At 40.5% G+C, this 25,039-nt stretch overlaps 1 protein-coding gene across 5 annotated transcripts in view; it reads left to right on the forward strand.

Moving 5' to 3' along the window:
* MITF (melanocyte inducing transcription factor) overlaps positions 1–25,039 on the forward strand; it is a 223,073-nt gene that overhangs the window by 12,941 nt on the left and 185,093 nt on the right. The window contains exon 1 of one of the 5 annotated variants that reach the window (XM_019428432.2): positions 7,976–8,150. The exons of the other annotated variants lie outside the window; for them this stretch is intronic. The gene's annotated coding sequence lies outside the window, so the exon portion shown is untranslated. Of the gene's footprint in view, positions 1–7,975; positions 8,151–25,039 lie in introns of those variants that run through there. 5 annotated transcript variants of the gene reach the window in all.

A 25,039-nucleotide genomic window follows, 5' to 3' on the forward strand; every position in this document is an offset into this window, starting at 1 on the left:
ACATTAGTGAAAACAGGTAGGATTCTTGGTTTTCTAAATGTGATCTTTGGGTGACTTGAAGTTAACTTTAAGCTTTACTGCCATCAGGAGCCCTGGCCCACATCTCAAAAGAGGGTTGTAATCTAGACTCAGAGTGTGAAGCTTGAATCGTGCTGCAGTCACTTGACTGAAAAGATATGGTTGAGAAACAGGGTGATGATGATTTTGAGCATGCCTGCATGACCAAATTGTTTTTCACAAAACTTCTGCTGAATAAAATTTGAAATACGGCTTTCAGCCTGTTTTCCCATCTTAATGAATTCCAGACAGTTTGCAGAGCGTAGGAGCTTCCAAAACAGAGGGACAGAATGGCTGGGACCCGCCAGCCTCTGTCTTGTCACAGTGGGGGTGTTGTGACTTCGTAGAGTTGTTCCCCTTGTTCTGAATCTCACCTGGCTGTTCACTTCTCTGATGGAGAGGTATAGACTGTAACAGGGAAGGGCAAGGCCAAGGTTGTCAGACAAATAGAGCCTATAGAAAATTTCCAGACTCCTTACTTTAGCAGGAAACTCAACCTACCCTTATGTATTTAGACCCAAGCATTTTTCTTTTCCTTCCTTCCTTCCTTCCTTCCTTCCTTCCTTCCTTCCTCTTTTCTCTTTTCTTTTCTTTCTTTTCTTTTCTCTTTTTTTCTCTTTTCTTTTCTTTTCTTTTCTTTTCTTTTCTTTTCTTTTCTTTTCTTTTCTTTTCTTCCTTTTCTTTCCTAGATGCTGATCTTCTCCAGAGAAAAGACCCTCACCTCTTTTTGTGAACTGGTTAAAAGCCCAAACCCATCTAAAAAGTCTGAAGTTCTGGGTTTAACTTCCAGAATAAGACAGATTTTTAACTTAAATTCCAATATGATGATCTATTAGCTTTTTTATAGTTGGGCAAGTTTTGCTTGTAGCTTCTGTTTCAATAGAGGGCTAAATGGGGCTCATGGATGATAGTATGATCTAGGCTATAGGGTAATTGTGTGAATTAAAAAGAAATAGGTGGGTAAAGTGCTGGGCCCAAAGCCTGGCTCTTGCTGCTTAATACCTGGTTCCCACATTTTGGTTCCCTTTGCATTCATGCGTCAAAAAAGGTTTTGACTTGAAATGACACTTTAGTAGGCAGGAAAAGAAGAGGGTCCAAAGAAGCGAAGGGGGAGCCCTAAATGATTCGTAAACTGGACAATCAGCATCAGGATCTTTGAGAGTTGATGCAGATCAAGTAGTGGTGAAGCGTGGGGAGCCTAGCAGGGCGTTTTTCAAAGATGGTGCCTGCTGTTTATAGGTAAGGCGTTACTTTTGTGGCCAGAACAATCTTTGCCTTTATCAACATGTTTCCTTTCATCATAATTACAGACTGTAGCTAGGTGGAAGAATAAATAATAAGATGCACTAATTGAGGTGTCACAACATTGAACAGTATAGCAGCTGGTCTGTATTGCACTTGACACACGGGTATCTGTCATTCCTAACTGTCATGTTTCATCTTTGCCTCTAGTGAGTGCCTGCTTCATCTTTTCACATTTAACTTGGCAGCCTCTTTGGCTGCCTCTTGGATAGTTGTCTTTATCCAATATAAGCCACAATGCCCTGTGTTCTTGAACCTCAAAATCTTTGTTATCTTTTATTGTTTTAAGATTTTTCCCTCCTTGTTGCAATGTATAGCTATTTTTGAGACTAGACCCTAAGTTTTATTTATTTATTTATTTATTTATTTATTTATTTATTCATTTTTAAGACACTGTTTAATTTATGCTTGCTTTTTACCCTTCATTCTGAACTTTCGGAAAACTTGGTTGCTAAAGTCCCTCTCATTTGTATGAGCCATTTCATTCAACCAGTGGGTTTCCATCTACTGGTTAAATGGATCCTGTGATAAAACTTAAATGTTGTACATCACACATCAATATGATAGCTTAACTGTCTTTTAGTTTTTTTCCCCTTTATTAAGGTATAGTTGACAAATAAGAATTATATATATTTAAGGTGTGCAGCTTGATTTTTTGCTGTGTGTATACGTTGTGGAACGATCACCACAAGATAGCTTGCTTTTCTTGAGCCTCAGAAAGTTTCCCCCTCAAACCTAGGGCCAAACTGGTCACTAGAAAGCAGAAAGGGGGGTTAGCCCCAATAGTGACCATCTGTCTTAGGAAAAACATTCACCTGATACTGCAAACATAGGTGGTTGCCTTCATTGTTACGGCTTTGATGTGTTACATGGATAATGAGGTCACCTGCCTCATCAGATCTCTGAAGATTCAGTGAGGTAACAAGGACTCTCTATAGGAAAGGGGCAGTAGATGCCGGCTCTCTGTCGGTGCCTGATTGCCCTACCATTCCTGCCGTGCCACCATTATGTCTGTCTCGGCTTGCCAAGCTCCCATGTGCTATTGCTGGTCATTGCCATTAGAATTTAGGGGTTTACATACGAATCAAAGAAGTGGTTAATCTGTGCAGGGGCTTTGACTCTACCATTGTGTTGTCACTGTTAAGTAAATAAATAATTGGATTCTCCATAGCTTAAAACCCCCAGCCATATAGTCAATTTACAGATATTGGGGATATATGCAGCAAGTCTTCAGACCTGTACTAGCACTCATGTTTCTCCCAGGAATCTGCCAGAACACTTCCCCCAGCTATCAGCTGTTGTGTGCAGAGGAATGGAACTAATTTGATTACCAATTAATGGGAGACATGTTTTGGAAGAATCCATGCACACATTCATACCGGTACATACTGGATTCTCAAGGCAGTGTTTTTCAGAGTGTTTGCATCTTTTCTCTGGTATTACCATGACTAATCAAAACTTCACTCTTGGTTAAACAATTCCCGTCCTGAGTCTTATAAAGAAACAGCAAAAATGACAGTTTTCCTCTTTCCCTGTGATTGAAACACACACACACACACACACACACACACACACACACACACAGCCACATGCACACACGGAAGCAAAAGTCCATAGAGGGAGATGCTTTTGAGTAGAGCCAGTGTGCTGTGAGAAGTAATGAACACAGGGGAGAATGAAGTCTGAGGATTGTCAGATGTGCACAGTCTGAGGGCTTCTGAGCTCTGTGTTTTTGTGAGAGGGCAGGATGAATCAGGTGCGTAGGGTAGAGTTGAGAGTTAGCACACCCATAACTAGGGGAAGAGCCAACCATTGGCCATGGACAGGGCAGTTTGGGAAGTTTTCAGAGTCGATTTAATTCTTGGGCATCTAAATAGGTGGATGTTAAGAGATCTGACACTTTACTCTTACTTTCTCAGAGTCATGGTTTGGGAATGATTGGCAGGATCTTTGGGCCAATGTTCCCTGCCCTCTGAGGTAAAATGATATTCAGTAAGTATTTGTTAAGCTCACTGTGGAGTCAGGGGATAATGTTGAGCATATACCTTTGTCATCTTTGGCAAATGAGTGGCCACTGAGGGATGGTATGCAACCCAGATCAAGCCATCAAGGGCTAGGGGTGTACTCTTTCTGGGATCCGAAAAAGAGCCCACTTGGTGGTCACATCAGTTACCCTCTGAAAGAAATGTATTTTAAACGGATATTCGCTGAAGAGAGCCTTCAGCTGTCACTTCACTTGAAGCTCTTATTTAAAAGATAATGAGTATTTCATTTTATTTTATTTTTTAAAAATGTTTTTATTTATTTTTGAGAGAGAGAGACAGAGCGCGAGCAGGGGAGGGGCAGAGGGAGAGAGACACACACAGAATCAGAAGAAGGATCCAGGCTCTGAGCTGTCAGCACAGGGCCCGACACAGGGCTCTAACCCACGAACCGTGAGATTATGACCTGAGCTGAAGCCGGATGCTTAACCGACTGAGCCACCCAGGCGCCCCAGATAATGAGTATTTTAAGAAATCAAGCATCTTCTGCCTACAAGTAGGTACTTTATTGTCTGTCAGTTCTCACTTGAAAGAGGCCCAGTGACAATGGGGAATTTGTTCACTGAACATCTCCAGAATCCAGGATAGCAAGAGCCCAATAAATAATTGCTGAATAAAAGTGACCAAAATGATGAGGTGTTTCTGGTGTGCAAGAAGGGGTCAGTAGCTCTTGGAAAGTTGGTTAAGCTCTTTAAGGAAAATGTGCAAGAAGTTATTTTGACTTTTTTTCTTATTAGCTGTGGGCCCTTAAGTTTTTCTGAGGCTTATTTTTCTCCCTTAAAATATGGGAGTGGTCGTATTCCTTCTTAGCAGAGCTGTGAAGATTATAGAAGGTAATGTGTAACACACCCGGTGTATGTAAACACCTGATTAGGCTAGTAGTGGCCATGAGTGTTATTGCTACTATGGGTGCTCAGAGATGAAATAAATATACAGTCTGTTCTTGTTATCTGTGACAGTTAGGTTCTACAAAGCCATTCATTTAGGGAGCACTGAGCCATTGCTCCTAGAGGAAGGGCACAGTTGGGTTCCTAGGAGCCTCTGGTTACATTTTTGTCACCTGATTGATCCATAACGTTGTTTTATGTGTGTTTCTGTTTAAAGACACTTTATTTAACATATATTATTGATTCATTAATATTGAACTCAAGGCTAACACCGCTGTAATTCACACTTTATTGAACCTTATTCAACACATGTATTTTCTGGGCAAGCCACATCACAGCCTTCTTATGTAGAGTAACACTAGATAACACTTCAGTGCTGGTCTTTAAGCAAGTAGGTGAATTTGCAAATAGCGAATCCATGCACAATGAGGGTTGACTGTATTAAAAATTGTTTTCTTGAATCTTTCTCTAGCAGTTCTTTCTCTGAAGAACTTAAAACACGCTCATTTGGGAAAACATTTTCAAACACTGTTTTCCTCCAACCTTGTTGCAGGTTCTACATGCAACCTCATTAATGAAGTTTTTCTAAGCACTAGATCTTCAATTTTTATGTTTATTTGCCAATAAAAATGGCCCATTACTTCCAAATTTTTAAAGTTGAGTGGGATTGTTCAGATATGTTACTTTTCATTTTGATATATTTCTACCATTCTTTAGGAAGTGGAGTGTGAGAGTGAGGACCTGGAAAAAGAGCACAGAGATATTACAGGGGCCACTGTTGATGACATGGAAATTCTGGTGTAGGGAGTTTCTGAAGAAACTGGGCTCATCTTACTCATGGCCTAGAAGACGATGGTGATGATTTTGACTTCTCGTATTGCAAATTAGCATATTATAAGGATCAGCATGGTTATTGTTACAAACATTACCTGAGCACTTGTTGGGAGTGCTTGAAATTCTTTTAAGAAAGGAGAGAAGAAAAGAATTGTTTTCAGTGGGTCCAGTAGTTTCAGGTTGCCTAGGAGACAGATCACCAAATTTAACAACAGCAAAGAAACCCAAACACCAATGATAGTAACACCAGCACCTACCATTTTTGAAGCCCTTACTACAGTGTGTGTCTTGTAGTGGTTCTTTAATCTCTTATGCTTTGAGGAAACAAACTCGCTGGGATTAAAGTTTTACCTTTCATATGTCACCCACCTTGTGCATCTTCCTACTGTACTTTTGTGTAGTATAAAAATAATAGCTTGTTTAGTTTGTATGCATGTGCACATGTGTGCATGTGTGTGTCTAACTAAGTCCTGGGATCAGGAAGGTACCTGTGTACATTTTTTTCCCCAGATTTTTCCTGTGTTAGAAAAGTCAAGATGCTGAAAGAGAAGGAATGAATAATTCAGATCTAGTTGAATTAAAAACATATTAAGACACCTCCTATCTACCAGGCACTGTGTGAAACATTTGAAATGCCTCCTATAATTTAATTCTAATATGAGGTAGGTAGGATCCCATTTTATAGATGAACAAACTAAGCTTGGCCGTCTTCATTTCAGTCACTTGCCTGAAGCCATTCAAATAAGGGTGGAAGCAAGACTTAAACTGAGGACTGTCTGACTTCAAAGCTCACCCTCTCTAACTGCCATACTGCAGTAGTTACTGCATATATTGGGGTGCAGAGAGGGAGGCAGGGTAGGAAGTGATCTGGGGTGACAAGTCATGTTGATTTTGGAATAGCAAGAGGACTAGGTTTCTGATGAAGCAAAGACAGACTCTGGGTGTGGTTGGACATCTGTATCCAAGATAAATAGGTCTATCTATTAAAGATAGTCCTTTGTTTTCAAAGCTGTTTCTAAAGAAAGAAAGGTGTGAGGCTGTGAGGACTCCAAGAAAGGTAGCAAAAGGTGGGATGGTGGACGCTTAATTATTCACAAGGATATGGTATGTAAGTTGTAGGTGTTCCTCATTCCTCATTCCAGATCTTCAGATTTTCCTTGCTGATGACATCAAGAAGTCTTGTCTACATACCCATCCTTAAGGCCTGCTACTGAACATAGAGCTCCTATCATCTTGATGTTTTTCACTTATCTTTCTCTCCTTATCTCTCCCTCCCTCCTCAACTTGACTGGTTAATTGCTTTTCCTGTGTGTCTTCATAAAGTTGTAGCTAGTTTATTCCATTCTGGACTGTTTATCTTTGAATGCCAAAGGTCTTGAAACATCATAATGTTGTGTAATGAACATAACTTCTGCCTTGACATGTGGGTGTTAAGAGCATTAGTCATTGCAAAGTATTGAGTTAAATATTTTCAATAAAAAGATATAATGATCTAATAGAGAAGAAGGAGTTATAAAAATACTAGTTGGTGACTTTACTGGTGGACTATATATTTAGTGGGTTCCATCAGTGATGGGCTAGAGATTCACAGAATGAACATAAAAACATTCTTACTCCATATTAGTGGGAGAGGAGAAAGATCAACAATAGGAAAAAAGCACTTGATTCTCTTAAATACTGAGAAAAAGGCAGGCCATCAGATTTTCCAATGCTTTTGCTCTCGATTTACTTCTTCACATGCACCTTTAACTACCCCAAGAAATGTTGGAGATGACCATGAGATAGTTACCATAGGCACTCCTGGGAGGCCTCTTGCTGGAAAGCCCTTAGCTTTGTAATGATGTCTTCTTTTTTTTAGAAAGCCATCAGGGCATCCCTTGCAGCACCATCTGAGAGCCAGGGCCTTCCTGAGCAAACAAGGTGTTTCTTTACCCGTGGAGTTGATTTTATTGAGAGTTTTGGTCAGCATTAGTCATTGTGAAACTATGTACCTGCTGTCCTGGTTTATCTCTGTAGACATCTCCCTGAGGCAGAAGATTGAGTCCTCATCTCTCCAGGTCTCTGGGCATCTAAAGATGTTGGAGGTGCCCTGGTTTGTTTCTTGCTGGCGAGTGTTTAGTAGGTACCGGTCTTCTCTGATGGAATATTGCCTAGATGAGTGACAATCCATTTAACAGGTTGATGTGCTCTCTTGTTCCTTGGGGAGGTTTAAACCAGGGACACTGTGCGCTAACTCTCCCTTACCTTGCCGGCAGTCTTCAGTCATTCCAGTAGATAACTTCTGAGCTAAATACCTTTTCTTTCCTAGAGAGGCTATAAACAAGGAAATTAATATCGGAGTAGAAGGCCTAAACTCTGTCTATGGCTGCCAATAAAAACTTCTCAACAAGACTGGATGTTATCAAACGATGTCCAAATTAAAAAAAAAAAAAACAACAAAAAAAAACAAAAACGCAGGAGACAATTTTTTCCTAGTATGATACCTTTTACCAATGGATAATTGTTTTCGTGATCATGTTAGGCAATGAGGCCATTTTTGTGGTTGGGGAGTGTGTGGAGTGCGTGGAGGGGAGATCTATTTTCACGAGGTTTCCTTGCATTTGTGGCGATATTTTTGGAAGGATTATTGATCTCTGGTCCTCCCGTGTAGGATTTTGAATGTAATTGCTATGCTTATTAACTGAATCTATAGTTAAGAAGGTAGTGTTGAATGGGAGCCAAGGAACCTGTTGATGTAAAGTCTGTTTTACCTTTTATGATTCCCATCATTTAGCACCTCCCTCCTTCCTGGCTCAATCCCCTGTCATTTTAAGTAGGCAGCAATTACTGGTTTACTAAAGAAGCTGGCTCCTGCTGCCAAGGATCCTATTAATTATCACTCTATCTCTAATTTAGCCTTACTAGTGTTGAGAGAAGGTGCATGTAAGCGTGTGGCAGAGCAGTTGCAATCACATCTTCTTTGTAGTAATCTCCTTTCTGAGACGGTTCAGCGGACTCAATGTTCAGCCAAAGGGCCGCGGAGGCCCTGGTGAGTGTTTTCACCTCTCTTCTGTAGGTTGTTTCGTAGGTCAAGTTCGGGGTGGTTTTCTTCTCCCTTTGACTCTGACCTCAGTAAAAGCTAATGCTTGGCATTTATGTTGGGAATTCAGACCTACTTCTGGTCTGCCTGTGAACTCAGATGGGACACCTTGAAAATACTATGGTGGTTTCCCCGAGAGCTATTTTCTCTACCTGGGAAAAGGAGAGCATGGAATTGACCCCCTGCCTGCCTTCAAGAAGGTAATGCAAACGCTAACGAAGGTAACTCAGTTCACAGGTTGTTTTATAGCAGATTTTTAAAAAAGAGAGTGGTGTGCTTGATAGAATATCGAGTCTTGGCTTCTTATCGTTCATCAATGGCTAGATCGCTTGCTGTTTGTTTTTAGAAATGTTCAGTTCGCTTGTTTGAGTGAACCTTTTTTTCAGACGTTCCACTGGATCATTGGATTAGGTTTGGAGTGCCTAAGCTTCCTTTTCCACTTTTTTTTTTTGTTGTTGTTATTTTTGGCAGTGTTGGTGTTTGAAGCTGTTGAAGTGATTCACTGCAAAGTGAATTAATTTTCCACATTTTCAAATGTGTTTTCCAGTCGCCCCCAAGTTTCTTTTCCCCTCTCATATGATTCTGCAGTTGTAGTTCTGTCGTTCTTGCTGGATTATATATAAATGCTGATGTCACCGAATTTCTTAAATTACAGCTGGTGGGGATTAACAGAAATTGTAAAAGAATACCACTTCCTCATTTTGCTCCCTTCTTGACTAATTATTGTCCTTTCAAGTCCTGTCGGAGGATGGGGATTTGGAAGTAAGTTCTCTGTCCTCAAGTCAGAACAACAATTTTCATTTTCCTTTTTTTTTGTTAAATCTTGTTTTTCAAAAATCATCTCGAGTTACGGATGCTACTTGCATATGCCCTTTAATAACCCCGACAGACTCTCCCCACTCATGACCTTGCATGCTCGGTTGTCTTCTATCCCGGGTGAAGGGTTTTGAATACTTCCCTTAAGTAAGTTTCCTTATATAGAATATTTTTACTCAACAGTCTTTTGCCAGCTCCAGACAGTTACTGGTATTAGGTGGAGAGTTGTGATTCATTTGTTATGTTTTTCCACAGCCTTTTGTTTCTCAAGGAACGCCGACTTCTTTCCCCATTGTTTTCTTGTTTCGAATCTTCTATGTTCTTTGCGAGAGTTCTGTTTGCTTGACACTCTCAAACATTTATTTTTCTGACCTTCTAGCCCTTGGTCTAGGAGTTGGAGCCCAGAACCCAGGCTTTCTGGTTCCTGGTTTGTGGTGTGAGTGATGGCTCCCTAAACCTTGTCCTGGGAATTCTCTGGACTTCAGGGCAGAATATCAGAGGCCACCTGGAAGTGTGTATAAATGGTGGCTGAGCACTGCATGGCTGTGGTATTGATCGAATTGCAGTCCCGTGGAAACAGAAATAGAAAGGGTTCAGCATTTGCACTTTCCTCTGGTGGTGTTTTTGCTTATTTTGTGTATTTGGAAAAGGCAGCCGTATGCAAACTGCTGACTTACTATTTTCCCTGGAATGGAAACCATTTGGATTATTTCAATGAGTTTTAGCTAAGATTTGTTTGTTCACAGTATTAGTTTTGTTTTCTGGTGTCCTGTTTAGAATAAGACCAGAATGTGTCTTTTTACTTTATGGAAATAAGTGCTAGTTGGTAACTTGGGATTTTGCAAAACAACGTGAATTTGAAAAATTATGTTTACTTCAGAGTCAAAATGGAAACTCTGTAGTGAAAATTCTAGGTACTTAAATATTTCCATTTTGGGTCACTTTCTTTGAAAAAAAATTTTTTGATTAAATTATTTAAGGTTTCAGAGGAGTCTCTTTCTGGTGAATTTTTCCTACTAATTAATTTTTTCTAATTTTTAGAAAAGAAAATGAGATTAAATAGAAGAATTATAGGACACAAATCACACGTTCCATACTATTTGATGGAGGATGGAAAATGATGACGTGTACTTTTCTGTCGCCTTTGAGGATTGAGTGAATCTAGTTCAACTTTTAGTGGTGAGGTTTAGATTAGGAATAAATATAGAATTTCCTTACTATAAGAACTATTAAGCACAGGTTTGAGTTCCTGAGTATAAGTTATGACTGTTCAGCCTCTGGAAAACGTGCACTGTAAGATCTGTATGTTCTTAGCCAACACTTGCTTCCAACATTGTGATGTTAAATTCTTTGAATTGAGATGAGAATGGTATAGCTATCTGCAAAATATTTCAAATATCATCACAGAGCTTTTGGTTAAATGTGAGTTTCAGAAAGCTTGGATAAATAGAATAAAGGTCAGGAAGGATAGAATAGTTATGAATTGATTTAATTGTTGGGAATGAATTATTGTTTTAAAAAGAGTTTTTATATCTATTTAGATGACTACATCTCAGAAAATGGGCATTTAATAGTTGAGGGGAGGTGGGAATTGGAAACATATCATGAGGTAGTAAGAGGATCTATGGATGAGGCGCCAAATATATGGTACAGTTTACTAGGTTGATGACTGTGAATGTTTTTGTTCATTTTATCCCAATAAATGGCACCATGCAGTACCTAATAGTTACTGAATACATGCTTAATGAATGAATGTTTTGGGAGGCCTGGATTCAGGGTCAGTTGTGCCACTAACTAATCCTGCGACCCTGAGCTAACCACTTATGGGAACTCTGTCTCCTCTTATGTATAGTGACGGATAAGGACTAGATCAGGGTGGCTGTGTGTTCCTCTGCGGCCCCTTCCCCCAGCTACACCATGGTAGATGATCGCCTTGCTCTGTCCGATGAACCTGGGAGGAGCCTTAGGCCCTTCTGAATTCAGTGTGCGAGGCTTTCAAAACTCATCATGGATACTACAGGGGAAACGTACTTGTTATTTCGGAAGTACCTTCTCTCTGAGGTCCCTTGATTTGGGGTCATTTTCTTTTTGATACCTCAAGCCCACTTACAGATAGGGAATAGTCTATGAAGTTTCTTGGTTAGCATGCGTTCGCTCAAAAATGCAATAACAATATCATACAACATTGTCTCTCCTTTCAATAATTTTTTTTTGGGAGATTTAGCAGATAAAGATAGACTTAATGAATGGGTAGAGACCCTATGTCTCCAGTGGAGTAAGATATCTAGAATTGATCAAATTAACAAAGGTTTTCACTTTTACTCTCTAAACCTCACTTAGCCATCTAGGAAATGATTGTTGAACACCTATTACATGCTAGACTTTATGCTAGTGGTAAGATGGCCAGCCCATAAGGCATGGGCTCTGTTTTACAACTTACAGCGACATGAGTATTATCCTGGGTTCGTAATTGTATCTTTGGGGATACAGGGATCACTTCCTGAGAGGGGAGGAGGGAAGAGTAAAGTCTTACAGAAGAAATGAAGTTTGACTTCATTATCAAAATTTGACTGCCAACCAGATGAGAAGAGGGCTTTCCAGGTAGATGGGAGATGCAGACGTATAGTCCAGTATGGTGCCTTTGGGGCAGTGTAAGCTTTTGAGCATGACTAGAGCATCAGAGAGCATGGTTGGATGGAAGCAGAGGAGTAGCACTCTGGCTGCCAAATGAAGAAAGGTTTGGAGGATGGCCAGATCTGGTGTCATGGAGGCCAGTTAGGATAGTTCCAGCCTAACAGTCTCTGTGAAAATGATGATGCACATACACACTGTTCGGCCCTTAGAGCGATTGTGATTGTGAGAGGATGCAAACTGTGGGCACAGATTTTAAGGGCATGAAGGCAAAAGTAAGACTGTGTGCACACTGCTTATTAGTGACAAAAGTGAGCGCTCATTCATTTATTCATAAAACATAGTTGGATTCTTATTCTGTACCACATACCTGGAAAACATAATGGTCCCTCCCCTCAGGGAGCCTATATTCTAATGGGAGACGTGGTCAAGTAAACAGACAATGACAGATTACTGTGTATTCTTTATAGGTTACGTGAGAAGAATTCTAAGTGTCCATCCTGTGAACAGACCCACCCCTCTTTTTCTTCAGCTAACTCGTACTCTGACATGCTCTCTCATCCCTATAGTGGGTTTTGAGGATAAAGTTAGATAAGCATAATATTTTATACGCCTTGTATGGCACATGCTTACACATACACACACACACACACACACACACACACACACACACACACACACACACCCCTGGTTAAAGACATCTGTCTTTACTCCAGAGGTAAACAAGCACCTAGAATAAGACATACGAGACTTCCTAAAGGTAAGTCTGCTCCAGGTAAAGTGCCAGGTTCTGGATATCTTCTGACATTTTCTAACTCTCCTGTTTTATGTGGAATAATCCTGGCTGTTGAGTTTCAGATCCAAGAAGAAGCATCTTGGCTGTTGTGGTCCTTGCTGGTTTTGATGGCTGCTTTGAATTGGGTTTCATGTCTGTGTTCCAGGTTGCTTCCAATGTTTGGGATTCATGTGCAGGAGCAAGAATTTGCTTTAGGGCAGCAAGCAAGACTGTTTGACATTAGATAAGTGACTTATTTTAAAGAGATGCTTTGGTACAGAAATGGCAGCAACAAGAAGTTCTTCCCCCAAATAGAAATCTCTACATTCCCCATGCAACCCTGGATAACCTCTTGATTCTGAGGAGTCAAAGTTTAGCTGAGTGGATCTGATAAAAATTCCTAGGAAGCCGTTTGAGGTTCAAACAGGGTTCTTTGAAGACAGAGCATTACAATGGCAATTGCAGCTGGTTTTTGTGGGAAATGCTCCTTTTGCATTTTTCCCGGCTTGTACAGGTGGTAAACTGTAGGTGCTAAAACTCTGGAGTCAGACTGTCCTAGGCTTGAATTCTAGGTGCACTGATGAGCAGCTGTCTGAATTGGGTAAATCACTAAGACTCTCTTTTTCTTCACCTGTATATTGAGGTCATGGTTAAGCTTGTAAGCCCTATTGTTAAACCTGCCCCTGTTTGAATCTCTGCTCTCCTGTTCCATGACATTGGGCAATTCTCTTTGTCTTTTGCTTTAGTTAAAAAAATTTTTTATTTTAGAGAGGAAGGGGCGACAAGAGCACTGAGAGGTGTGTGTGTGGGGGAGAGAGAGAGAGAGAGAGAGAGAGAGAGAGAGAGACAGAGAGAATGAAAATCTCAAATTCCAATGTGGAATTTGACCCCATGACCCTGGGATCATGACCTCAGCTGAAATCAAGAGTCGTTGCTCAATTGACTGAGCCACCCTGGTGCTCCAAGTATTTTGCTTTCTTTACAGGTGAAGTAGTAGTAGTAATGTGATGATGATGATGATGATGACGGTGATGATAATTCCCACCTCATAAGGATGTGGTTAGAATTAAATGAGATAATGCACGCAAAGGGAATGGTATATAGTACTTGGTACATGGTTAGCCCTCAGTTATTTTTCTTACATTGAGCTTCCTAAAATATTCTGTAAGGCTATTTGATGACTTATATTCTTTTTGAAAATTAAGGCTTCACAAGCTGCACATGTGCTTTCCTTTTTTCTGTTTTAAAATTGAAGACACAATACAATGTTAAGGTTTGGAGTAGGGTTGGCAGATTAAATTCTGGATGTGCAGGTAAATTTGAATTTCACATAAACAAAGAGTAATTTTTTTAGTATAAATATGCCCCAGATATTTCATGGGATACTTGTTCTGAAAACTGGTCTTTGTTTATTTAACTTCAAATGCTACAGGGCATCCTATGTTTTTATTTGCTAGATCTGGCAACCCTAGTTTGGGGGCAAAACTTACCCCTTCATGTTCTCATCTATTTTTTTATGCAGATAGATGTATATGGATGCTTATACAAGCACAGTGAATGACACCTTTGGAACATGAGCATGGAAATAGTGACACAGATTTGATGTCATATTCCCTAGTATCTCTAGTAAATCTGTCTCCTGATTCATGTAAGCAATGGGACTATCAAACTGAGATTATGTTGACACCTGAGTGTATATAGTACGAAGTTGCTTGAAAATTCTGAAATGTTCTAGTGTTGGTTCTACCCAGAGGGAATTACTAATAGTGACACATTATTGGGTAGGTATGCATTCCAGAGAATCCTGAAAACGTAATCATCTTTGAAGGAAATTACCTCATTACTCTTTGAGTCGCCGATGTAGGGAGGGTCATTTCCTATGGCTGGCCTGGTTTTCCAGGTAAGAAAATAAACATACCAAGTGGTTAGGTTAATAACTTAGAATAATTTTATTTTACTTACAGTTGAAGTTAATTTTTTGGTAGGTTTGGTCCTTAAGCTATTAGACTGTTTGGAGACTTTGAGATAATTAAATCCGAGACTGAGATCGTTTCATTTCAACCAGTATTGACAGAGTGTATAGTGGGCAGAAAGCAACTGCATAGGGGTAGAGAGGAATTTAAGGTTAGCTTCAGCCTTCAAACCTTCAAAAACCGTAGTGTTAAATGGAGCAGCAAGGCCAGAAACAATTATGATAAAAGAATACATAAGGTCAGGATCCAAGGCAAGTAAAGCCAAGTCGCAGATGGTTGAAGGTAGGAAGTGATTAATTCTGAAGAATAAGTAGAATAGGAACATAATATATTAGGAATGACTTTCCTAGAGGGTCATATTTGAGAGAACTTTTCAAAGATGGGAATGATTTCTTTTGGGAAATAAATTGTTTGAGCTGTAGGCTTAGCATTAACAAAGACCTAGAGGTGGACACATTTTGAAATGTATATTATTTAGACTCAGCAAAAATATATCCAGCACGACAACTGGCTGTGACCTCTTCTCTCCTGTGTCACTGTTTCTGGTCTAGAATTTCCAGATCAGAAACTTGACTTTCTGTAGGTGGAGCTGGATTTGTTCCATGTTGGTTTCTTAAATATTTATCATGGACCTGATGTTGCTATGTTTGTAGTGGCCAGAGAGACTTGAGCAAGTTTAGACATTGTTTCAGTTGGTCACTTAAAACCAACTGAAAGTCACTCTCTTTAAGTATTTTTAAGTGGAATGAACATTTTTTTTCCCCCTGAAATGCCCATTTCCAGTGATCTTTCATTTAAATTGGGCAAAAACAAAGCAAGGATGTCTTACGAGGCAGTCTGACTTTGGGCATTTGCTTAAATGACTCTGAAGGCCAGCTGAACTCATTTCCTGTTGGGATGACACTTGTTTATTAGACTTGGCCCAAGTCAGAGTTAATAACCTTAATGGTTTTGAATCGTCCCCAGTGATTCTCCAGCAGTGTTCCATTACCAAATGGGGAGGTTTCTGTAAATGGTGGGCAACACACATACCTGCTTCAGCCATAGTAGATTAAAGGGAAGAGCTGTTGCCAATAGATTTACCTATGGACATTTGGAATCCTAGAAAGTAAGAATTACCATTGTAGTAAATATTAAATTATTTTCTAACAGTTCTTTCCTAGCACTTTTGGTTTTGTTTGTTTGTTTGTTTGAAATGATTACATGTGAAACGAATCCCATTTGAAAATGGTCCCAGCATTCGGAACTTGTTCAGATCACCCAGCTTCTCCAGTGAATGAATTAAACTATGATAGGGTGTCCATGTTGTCAAGGGATAATAAGGCATGTCCTGAAGAGCAGTGGGTTGGCAGTGTGCCCAGTGCCTGAGACAGACTGCTCAGGCTTTGGAATGGAAGACTCCAGTCTTCAGTCACTATGTGTGTTGGGCTGTAAGGCTCTGAATTAGGCTGGAAATTAGCAAGGCATTTAGTGATCCCTGGTATTTTATTTTTGTAAATTAGGATTAGCCAGTGTCTTTCAAGTTCTGACAGGTAGTGCTTTGTGGATATTATGCTATTTTAGGTACTGGTGGAGTGAGATAAAGCCTGGATGTAAACCTTTTCGGGGTTCTTAACCATGAAAAAGCATGAACTGCTTATGTCAGTTTGAGTCTGTCTGAATGTTGTTATTTTTTTTTTTTTTTCCTTGATGGCTGGGCCAAATATTTTGTAGTTTTAGTATCTACCCTTGGTTCCTACCACCTTATTTTTGGCCTCTCTTAATATCTTCCTTGATATATCTGTCATTAAGTTATAATTGAAGCTTGGTGTTTTATATTTAGAATGATGCATGGAGGTTTAGCTGTGCCAGCCATTCAGGCTTAATAGCAAATGTTGGCTCATGCCAGAAAGTTTTTGAAATCTGGTCTCTTTGGGATGTCCAATCTAAGCAAATCACCCCTTTCTCCTCTTAAGCTGAAGGCCATGGGGAAGCAATTCAGAAGAGATTTCCGTATCTGTACATGTAAGAGCATCTTGTTTCTGATTAAAAAAAAAAAAAAATTGGTTGGCTAGTTCACTCTTCAACCCAGAGTCATGCAGCCTCAAAGGGACTGCTTTGACAAGTCTTTATATCGCTGCGTTTCTTAGTTTACCAACTTTCACACAAGGTATCAGTGAATGCCAGTTCTAGAGTGGGCGCATAGTGATGGTAGATGACGCCCAGGCCACAGGCTGCTTCCCAGGGGCTGCCAGACACTATCAGACATTTCACAGCTCTTGAATTCTCTGGATTTGGGCCACTTTTGAACTTCATCCATCAATCCACATAACCAGTTATTCAGCTAATATTTACTGAGGTTATGCCATGTGCCAGGCACCCATCTCAATTTGAGGAGTAGAGCAATGAACCCAACTTTTGAAAATCCTCTTACTCATGGAGCTTATATGTGGGGGAAGGGAGGGCTGTAGAAATAAATACATACATAAAGAGTATAATGTATAATATGGTAAAGGGTGATAAGTCCTATACAGGAGATAAAACTTGGATGGGCTTAGGGTGATGGGCAGTTTAAAACTGAGTGGTCAAGGAAAGCCCTCCTGAGCAAATGACATTTGAAGAAAGGTCTTGAGGGGGTTAGAGAGTGAGTCATGCCAGCATTTGGAGGAGAAGCCTAGCAGACAGAGGGAAGCATAAGTACGTAGGCCCTGGATAGGGTGTGCCCAATTCAGGACCAGCATGAGGGCCACAGTGGCTGGGACAGGCTGAGCAAAGGGAAGAGTGGTAGGAAAGGGATCCAAATGGAGGCAGGCACTACAGGGGTTTGTAAAGACTGCCCTTTTACTCGCTGAGAATGGGGAGCCATTGCAGATTTCCAGCTGGAGGAGTAACATGACCTGATTAGTTCAGGTGGCCCCTCAGTATGGTGAGGAACACAGTTGTCTGAGAATTTGGAGATCCTTTTAAGTCGTGGTTTTGTCATCACACAGGGAAGGATTTGCTCAGCATTCTGAGCTTCCATTGTTTTTCCTCCTTATAGAGCAGAGCTGGTGGACTAGATAGTTTTTATTGGCCTTGCAGATTGTGATACTGTCTCTGCATTTATTGATCCCTGCCTTCATCTCCGTGTGTGTGAGCATTTCGTGTTTGTGGCTTATTACATTTCTCTTTGAATATGCACAGCTGGACCTCAAATGTGTGACATATCTTACTGCCCTTTACTTTATATCTTGAAATTTTCCATAAACATTTCACATTGAAAACCTTGTAAACCATGAAGTAATTTTATATATTGATGTTAAAGATTGCTTGCCAGTTAAGTGGTAGGGGTAAACCCAGATTAAAAGTTTTATCATATAGGCTCAATACTATTATTATTATTATTATTGTTACAGAAGATAGAGCTAATTTATTGAGTGTTACAGTGAGCTTTCAATTGAGATAGAGTGATAAACAAAACACAGCTTCTGCCCCTCAGGAAGTTGAGCAAGAGGAGACCATCCTGGTTAAGGGAGTGCTCCACAAAGCAGTCTTAATGGCAAAAATCGGGCAGGAAACATGGCCAGCTGAAGGCCTGTGGGAGTCCCACATAGACTAATATTCAGATGCACCTTCACATTGGTATTACATCATCCAGTTATACCTAGTGCCATGTAGCATGGGAGGTGCTAGGGACCCAGTAGCTTCTCTTCTGCAGCTTTGAGCAGTTTAGCTCTGCCCCAAACTTGCATCTCGCCGTTGAGCACATCAAGGTTGTGCAATTAGCTGTCTCTAAGGCAGTTTAGGGACCATCTTTTGTTCCTCAAGAATTTGGGCATCTCAAGTCTCTGCCTTCTAACAGAATATTTCTTCCACTTCCTGTGAGAGTTTAATGCCTTTATAGACTGGTGCTTCCGGTAGGCAACGGCTGGTCAGTTCACTTATCTCCCCCGTGGAAAAATACTACCCTAGCCTTGCCTTGCCTTCCCTTCAGGTCTTCAGTGTGCATTCTGCCAGGACTCAGACGGACCCCCGGTCATGTCTCCCACTGACAATCTATGCCTCATGTTCTATTAACTGGCTTCATCTTGGGCAGCTATGAAATGTTGTAAGTTTCCAGGTTGATGATTTTGGGAAGAACTCCCCAGGAGATAAGAGGGCTGCTGGTCGCCCACACTGGCCCTTCAGCTGTCTCCTGGCATCTGCTGGGGCAGTGGAGGCCTTGATGCTGAGGACAAGCTACCATGGTTGTGAGCACCCAGACTCTCAGATGGACGAGGCCAGCCCTTTGGCACCTAAGCTGGAAACAGAGCCAAGAACTCTTGACTCTGATGTCACACTGCTTCCTTTATTTTTTTTTCTATCTCGAGCCTTTCACACTTTCCTCCTGCCATCTGGAATACTTTTCTATCACTCTCCTCTCTTCCCCATCTTTCAGTCTCAACTTAAAGGTTGCCTCTTGACCCACTTCCTTGCCCCCTCACCTGCATTAGCGGTGCAGTTCCTTTATGGTTTCCTGATCTTTTCCTTCATACCACTTACTTACATACTTAATTACTTCCATAGTTATCCTGTTTTTATCTGTGTGTTCAGTATCTGCCTTCCAACTTCATGAGGCCAGGGAGCACAGTGATTTGACTCGCTATTGTATTCCCAGAGGTTAGCCCAGGGCTTGCGCAGATAGGCACTGTATAAATATTTGTCAAGTGAGTCCCTAAGTGAAGGAATAAAATGATTAAAAGGCAAATTCTGCATTTTGTCTTGTCTAGTCATATTAAGTGTCTATGTCTATCCTGGCGAAGGGTAACAACTGTTATTGACTTTGCATTTTATTGAAGATGCTGAAGATGTGATTTTTGTCTCCAGCATAACTCTGTGGCCTTGCAGAATTTTATTAAAGTTGTCTCTGCAAAAACCAAAACTCAGCGACACACACAAATCAACACTGTGTAACTGGTGTAGGCTTGACATGTTGGGCTGTGATTTATCAGTTTATTTTGCTGTAGTTGCATTTTTATCCCTTAATTCTGTTTCCAGAAATGAGCTTTAGTTCTGTTTACATCCTCCTCCATCCAATTTGTTGAAAATGAATAGAGAAACTTTTGCTTTTTCTTAATAGGATTCATAATGCTTTTCTGGAGGGAATTATGTTGGCTCACATAATGGAACTTTTAAGACAGTAGGAGTAGAAAACTGAGTAGTACTTTCTCTAGAAGGAAGAGCAAACTTTCCTACTGTGTGTGGAAAAGAAACACAACAGCAGCAGTGGGCTTTCTTTATTTCTAAAACTAAACTGTCTTAAGTGTTCATATCACAAAGATGGGCTTTTCCCAAGCCTGGTTGGCATGTTTAATTTATAGAGAAAGCATGCATTGTTCTGCAGTGTGCATTGTGGTTACACTGGCTCCCATAAGATTAGCTCAAAGGTATCTATGAATAGTCACACCCTAAATTACATGAACTGAACAGTTTTAAAGAGGTGGAAAATCTGATGCATACTGTTTCCCAGACATACATGCCTCAGGAAAAAACTTGGGGAGGTGGGGAGTGAAACCCAAACATTGCTTACTTTATATTTCCCATTGTGCCACTTGTTGGTTATGTGACCCTGGAAAATGAAATTAACTTCTCTGAGCCCCGGAACCTCCATGTGTAGAGTGGAAATAAAAATATCACCTACCTCAGAGTTGTCAGAGAATTTCATGAGATAATATATGGAAAGTGTCACAATGCTCAGCACATTATAAATGCCCTAGATTCAATTATTCCTTGGAGGATAGTGCAGTGAATAGGGTGGTAGTTAAGGGCACAGACTCTGGACATCCTGGCCTGTGTTTGAATCCTGGATCTGCAGCTTATTGGCTGGGTCATCTTGACCTAGTAACTTGACCTTTGCATGTTTGAATTTCCTCATATGTAAAATGAGTATAGTAATAATACCTGCTACATAGGGTTGTTATGAAAGCTATTTGTCAACCCCTGGTACATGCTAAGTGCTATGTACATGTTTGCGGTTGTGATTAAGAAGGCTTGTCCTACGGGTAGATGATGTAGGGTCATAAGTCAGGTTCCATTATGTACCAGATGTACCAGCATGGAGTTGTCAATGTCTTTGACAACTTGGTTTCCTCTTTTTGTCATTTGAGGATGATGCTAGTTGTAGTGCCAAGAAATCAATGAAATAATGCATATGTAAAGTGCTTAGCATAGGGATTGGAACATGGAAAATACTCAATAAGTAACTACAGCGAAGACTTTTCTTATAATTGTTACTACTATTATATTTCTACTATTGTATGTTTCTACTATTATATGTTTCCACTATTATTTAAAAAATTTTTTAATGTTTATTATTTTTGAGAGTGAGAGAGACAGAGCATGAGTGGGAGAGGGGCAGAGAGAGAGGGAGACACAGAATCTGAAGCAGGCTCCAGGCTCTGAGCTGTCAGCACAGAGCCCGACACGGGGGCTCGAACCCACGAACCGCAAGATCATGACCTGACCCAAAGTTGGCCGCTTAAGCCACCCAGGCTCCCCTATTTCTATTATTTTTAATTCTATTGCTAGCATATCTCTGGCTTATGTAGAACCTGTATTCTAAGATGTATTGTATTCCATGGAGATCAACATGTTTCATATGTAGGAGATAACGTTGAGGTCTGTTGTTACTGTTGGTGTATTTATATAAATGGGAGTTATTTCAGGAAATTGAAAATAGTAGAATTCTTACAATTATGCATTTATGCTTTTATAGGTCACAGAAGATCGAAGTTAGTCAGGGTCAGTGTTAGGTGGGCAGTTTTATATTCATGGAAAATGACTCATAGGAAATACTAGGAACTAAAATTGCCAAAATAAAGAAATAAAAAGCTAGTACATAAACCATGTTCAAATCAAGTTTGTATGTATTTCATATCTTCACTGGGATTGTGTTCATAAAGTTTTGACATTTTCTGATGTTGAAGCTCACTCATGACTGATAACCATGCATCATCATAATAACCACGCGTCACCAGAAATGGATAAACACTGATTCCAGTGTTGGTAACATTTTCCACTGTAGTCATTTAGGTCACTATTTCTACAGTATCTGTATTTGAACTTTTGTGCTGTTTTGCAATATGTCTTTAAGTTCAACTTCCTTTTTTTTTTTTTTTTTTAATATAAGGTAGGGAAGGAAAAACAGTAGTTGTAATACGGAGCTATAAGTGGCTTTTGAGAAAAGCAGGCCTTTGACTAGCATTTGGTCCCAAAGTCCCCTGTGTTAATGGAAGGTGGAAGCTTGCATTGGGCAGTTGGATGTACAAAGAAGTGCAAATGGTTGTACTAAGCCTAGGTAGTTAGATACTTTTAAGTCAAAATGTGGAAGTGTTGATAAAATTCCTAGATTATATATTCTGGAAGGATGGGTAAAGTGGTTCAGCCAAAAGTGCATGGTAGAGTGTCCTTGGGACATGTGCAAACAATGCCAAGAGTATGGGAATGGTTTGAAGGCTGAAACCTGGAGAAGAAATTAATTCAAGTTCAGTGTCATGGGGGCCATAGAATGACTTTTTAATCCGTAATTAGGAGGATGGGCTTTATTCGCAGGTTAATAGGGAGGCATGGAAAAATTTTAAGTAAGAACTATGGGATTCTGTTTATGTTTTTGAAAGATCATTGTGGCAGTGCCACAGAGAATGGATTACAAAGGGTGGTGACAAAGAAGACCAATGAAGAGCGAGCAGTTCAGGCAGGGGATGGTGCTAGCTGGGACTTGCCTGGTGGTTGGAGAATTGGAGAGAAGGGGGTAGAAATAGTAGATGCTGGGGGATGAAGAAGCAGAGGCCTGGGTGACTTAAATGGGAAGAGAGTGAGGAATGAAGAATGGCTTTCAATCAGGTTTACATTTTCATGCCTGAAACTCAATAGCCAATTAACATTTGTTGAACCAACTAGGGATTCATTTATCTCCCATTTAAGAAGCCAGATGTCTGTGACCACTGCCGTTCTTTTAGTGGCTCCCTGGTGTCAGAACCATCCACAGTGATTTGTCTTGGCGTTTTCCTAGTGTATTTCACTCTGTGTTTGCAAAATGGCTGCTACCCCTGCAGGAGCCACATCTGCTTTAAGAAAAGGGGAACATGAGGAAGAATAGCAGCTCTACCGAGGGAAAAACACAGGCTTTCCCAGAACCGCTCCACCCGCCCTGCAGATGCCTCCTTGCATCTCAAAGGCTGGAACTGTGTTACATGGCACATTACCTCCCTGAGCAAGTTCTGGTTCTATTAGTAGGAAACAAAGGAAGTGGAACTTAGATCTGCAAATAGCTGCCGAGTTTGCCTCACCCAGGTTTCTGGTAAGGAGTGGAGGACCATCCACAGGTACTTTTCTCTCAACTCTGCACTTGGCCCCAAGCTGTAATTTCTCATTAGCATGTAAACTACCAAGTTCTATGTAGTTGTTAGTTACCTTCAAACACATAGAACTCAGAATTGTCTTTAAAATATATTAAACATACCTTGTGTCTTGTTTGATTATAAAATTCTCAGCCTCCAAAAAGACATTTTTCTCAAATTTATTCCAAAGTTTCCTTATCCCTAATCTCTCAGGGGACCTCTTTGGGTTTAAAGCAAATGAGAACAATTCCATCTGACATTCAGTTACTGATGTGCAAGTGAAAGCAGGGATTGCATGATGGTAAATGTCATACGCTTCACTATGACTTTTGTGTCTGTGAAGGATACAATTATGCCACGTTTATAAGCAGAGAGGGGAAATGTCTGTTCACTTTTTTTGAAGGTAACGTTATTCAGGGGTCATAAGATGCAAATATTTGTCTTCTACTCTTTTAATTCAAGCAAGTCTTCCCACCCAATATATGCAGAATTCTGTTAGTGACTGTTTTAGCTAACAGAGGAGAGATTATTTTCCAGTTTTTGAGGTATAGCAGAAAAGCAGAGAGTTTTGGAAAGAGGCTTCTCAAGTGTGCTGCTTTGCCGTGTGATCTTGGGAATATCACTTTACCTCTCCGAATTGGTTTATTCTATGGATTGCAATGACAGCAGGAGATAGTGTTACAGTCCCTACCATATATGTATGCAGAAATGGCTCAGACACAAGGATGGCTGGGCACACTGTGGGTGCAAGCAAAACACAGGGGGCTAGGGTAGGGAGAGATTAATTTCTTCTGGGAGACTTTAAAAAGACTTTGTGGCAGAGGGAATTTAAACTCCATGTTGGAGAATGCAGAGGGTTTACAAGATAATGGAGGATGGCCCTAGGCTGGACAAATGCACACAGCATGCAGGATGCATTTGAGGATTCCAGAGATTTATTGTTTTCAATAAAGGACAAAATGAGGAAAGCCTTGAAAGTCTGTTTGAACGAGTTTGGACTTTGATCTGTAGGTGATGGGGAGCAACCAAAGACGTTTAAAAATGTCATACACATTAAATTTTGATAGAAGTAAAATATATGGGTCCAAGAATATATGTACATTGAACATATTCATCGATTTAAAAATTAAACTTTTTATTTTGAGATAATTGTAGATTCCCAAAACACATGATTTTAAGAAATTATCTTGAGAGAGCCCGTGTGCCTGCCCATTTTTCCCCACTGGTAACATCTAGTACAGTATCACAACCAGGAAACCTATTGAAGGCTTTTGGGGGGAGTCCATGATATACCTGATCTGTGTTTGAAGTGGATGGTCCTAGTGGGGATGGACTGGAATGGATTGGAGGTACAGCATGGGGGCTAGGAGACCCTTAGGAGAGAACCTTAGGAGGTTCTTGCAGTGATCTAAGAGAGGCCATGAAGGTAGTGGTGATAGGATTGGAAAGGAGGGGATAACTGAGGTAGGAACAATAGGATTTGGCAATCACGTGGGATAGACAATAAGACCAGTTGATACTTAGTGCAATCGCTCAATCAGGTGTGGACCAACTAGTGTGCCAGTCACTCTGCTAAGGACAGTAGGGGTGAAGAGATGATCTAGCAGAGACTAAGCCAGGCAGAAACTCAGTTAGACCCAATAAGACCATGAACCCTTAGTAGAGGGGCAACAACTATTCTCTCCTGCTGCTGCTGGTTATTACCGTGATGGACTGGAGGTCCAGTGTGCTGCTATTCCGATTTCTCAGAAATCAGAAATCTAGATTTTTATCTGATGTCTTCCAATTTTAAGTGTTACCTAATATAAAAAAAAAAAACCAAAAAACAAAAAACATAAACAAACCAGTGCTAACTAGCACTCATTTGTGGGCTGAATTCACCTCGTGGATGCCCTGTTCCTACCCTCTGTTTTCTCAGTGGAATGTTTAGAGCTTATTTCAATTACCTACTCTTGTGTAACAAATGACCCAAACTAAGCGGCTCAAAACAATAATGATTTTATTATCTTTCACAGTTTTGAAGGTTAACTGGGCTCAACTGGGCAGTTTTTCTGCTGGTCTTGCTTGGGATCTTTCCTATAGTCGTAGTTAGGCGGTGACCAGGGCTGGAGAAATCTGGAGATCTGCCTTGGGCTCTGAGACAATTGAAACTTTCTTTTCCTCATATAATTTCAGGGTCTCTTGTGGCCTCTCTATGCAATCTCTCTAGTAGGGTCACTGAATTCCTTGCCTGGTGCCTCAGGCTTCTCTCCACAGTGAACGTTTCAAGAGAAAGTAAGTGGAAGCTACCAGTCTCCTTATGGCTAG

The sequence above is a fragment of the Panthera pardus genome, unplaced genomic scaffold (genome assembly GCF_024362965.1).
Source record: "Panthera pardus isolate Hobbes unplaced genomic scaffold, ASM2436296v1 HiC_scaffold_8, whole genome shotgun sequence".
Taxonomy (NCBI): Eukaryota; Metazoa; Chordata; class Mammalia; order Carnivora; family Felidae; genus Panthera; species Panthera pardus.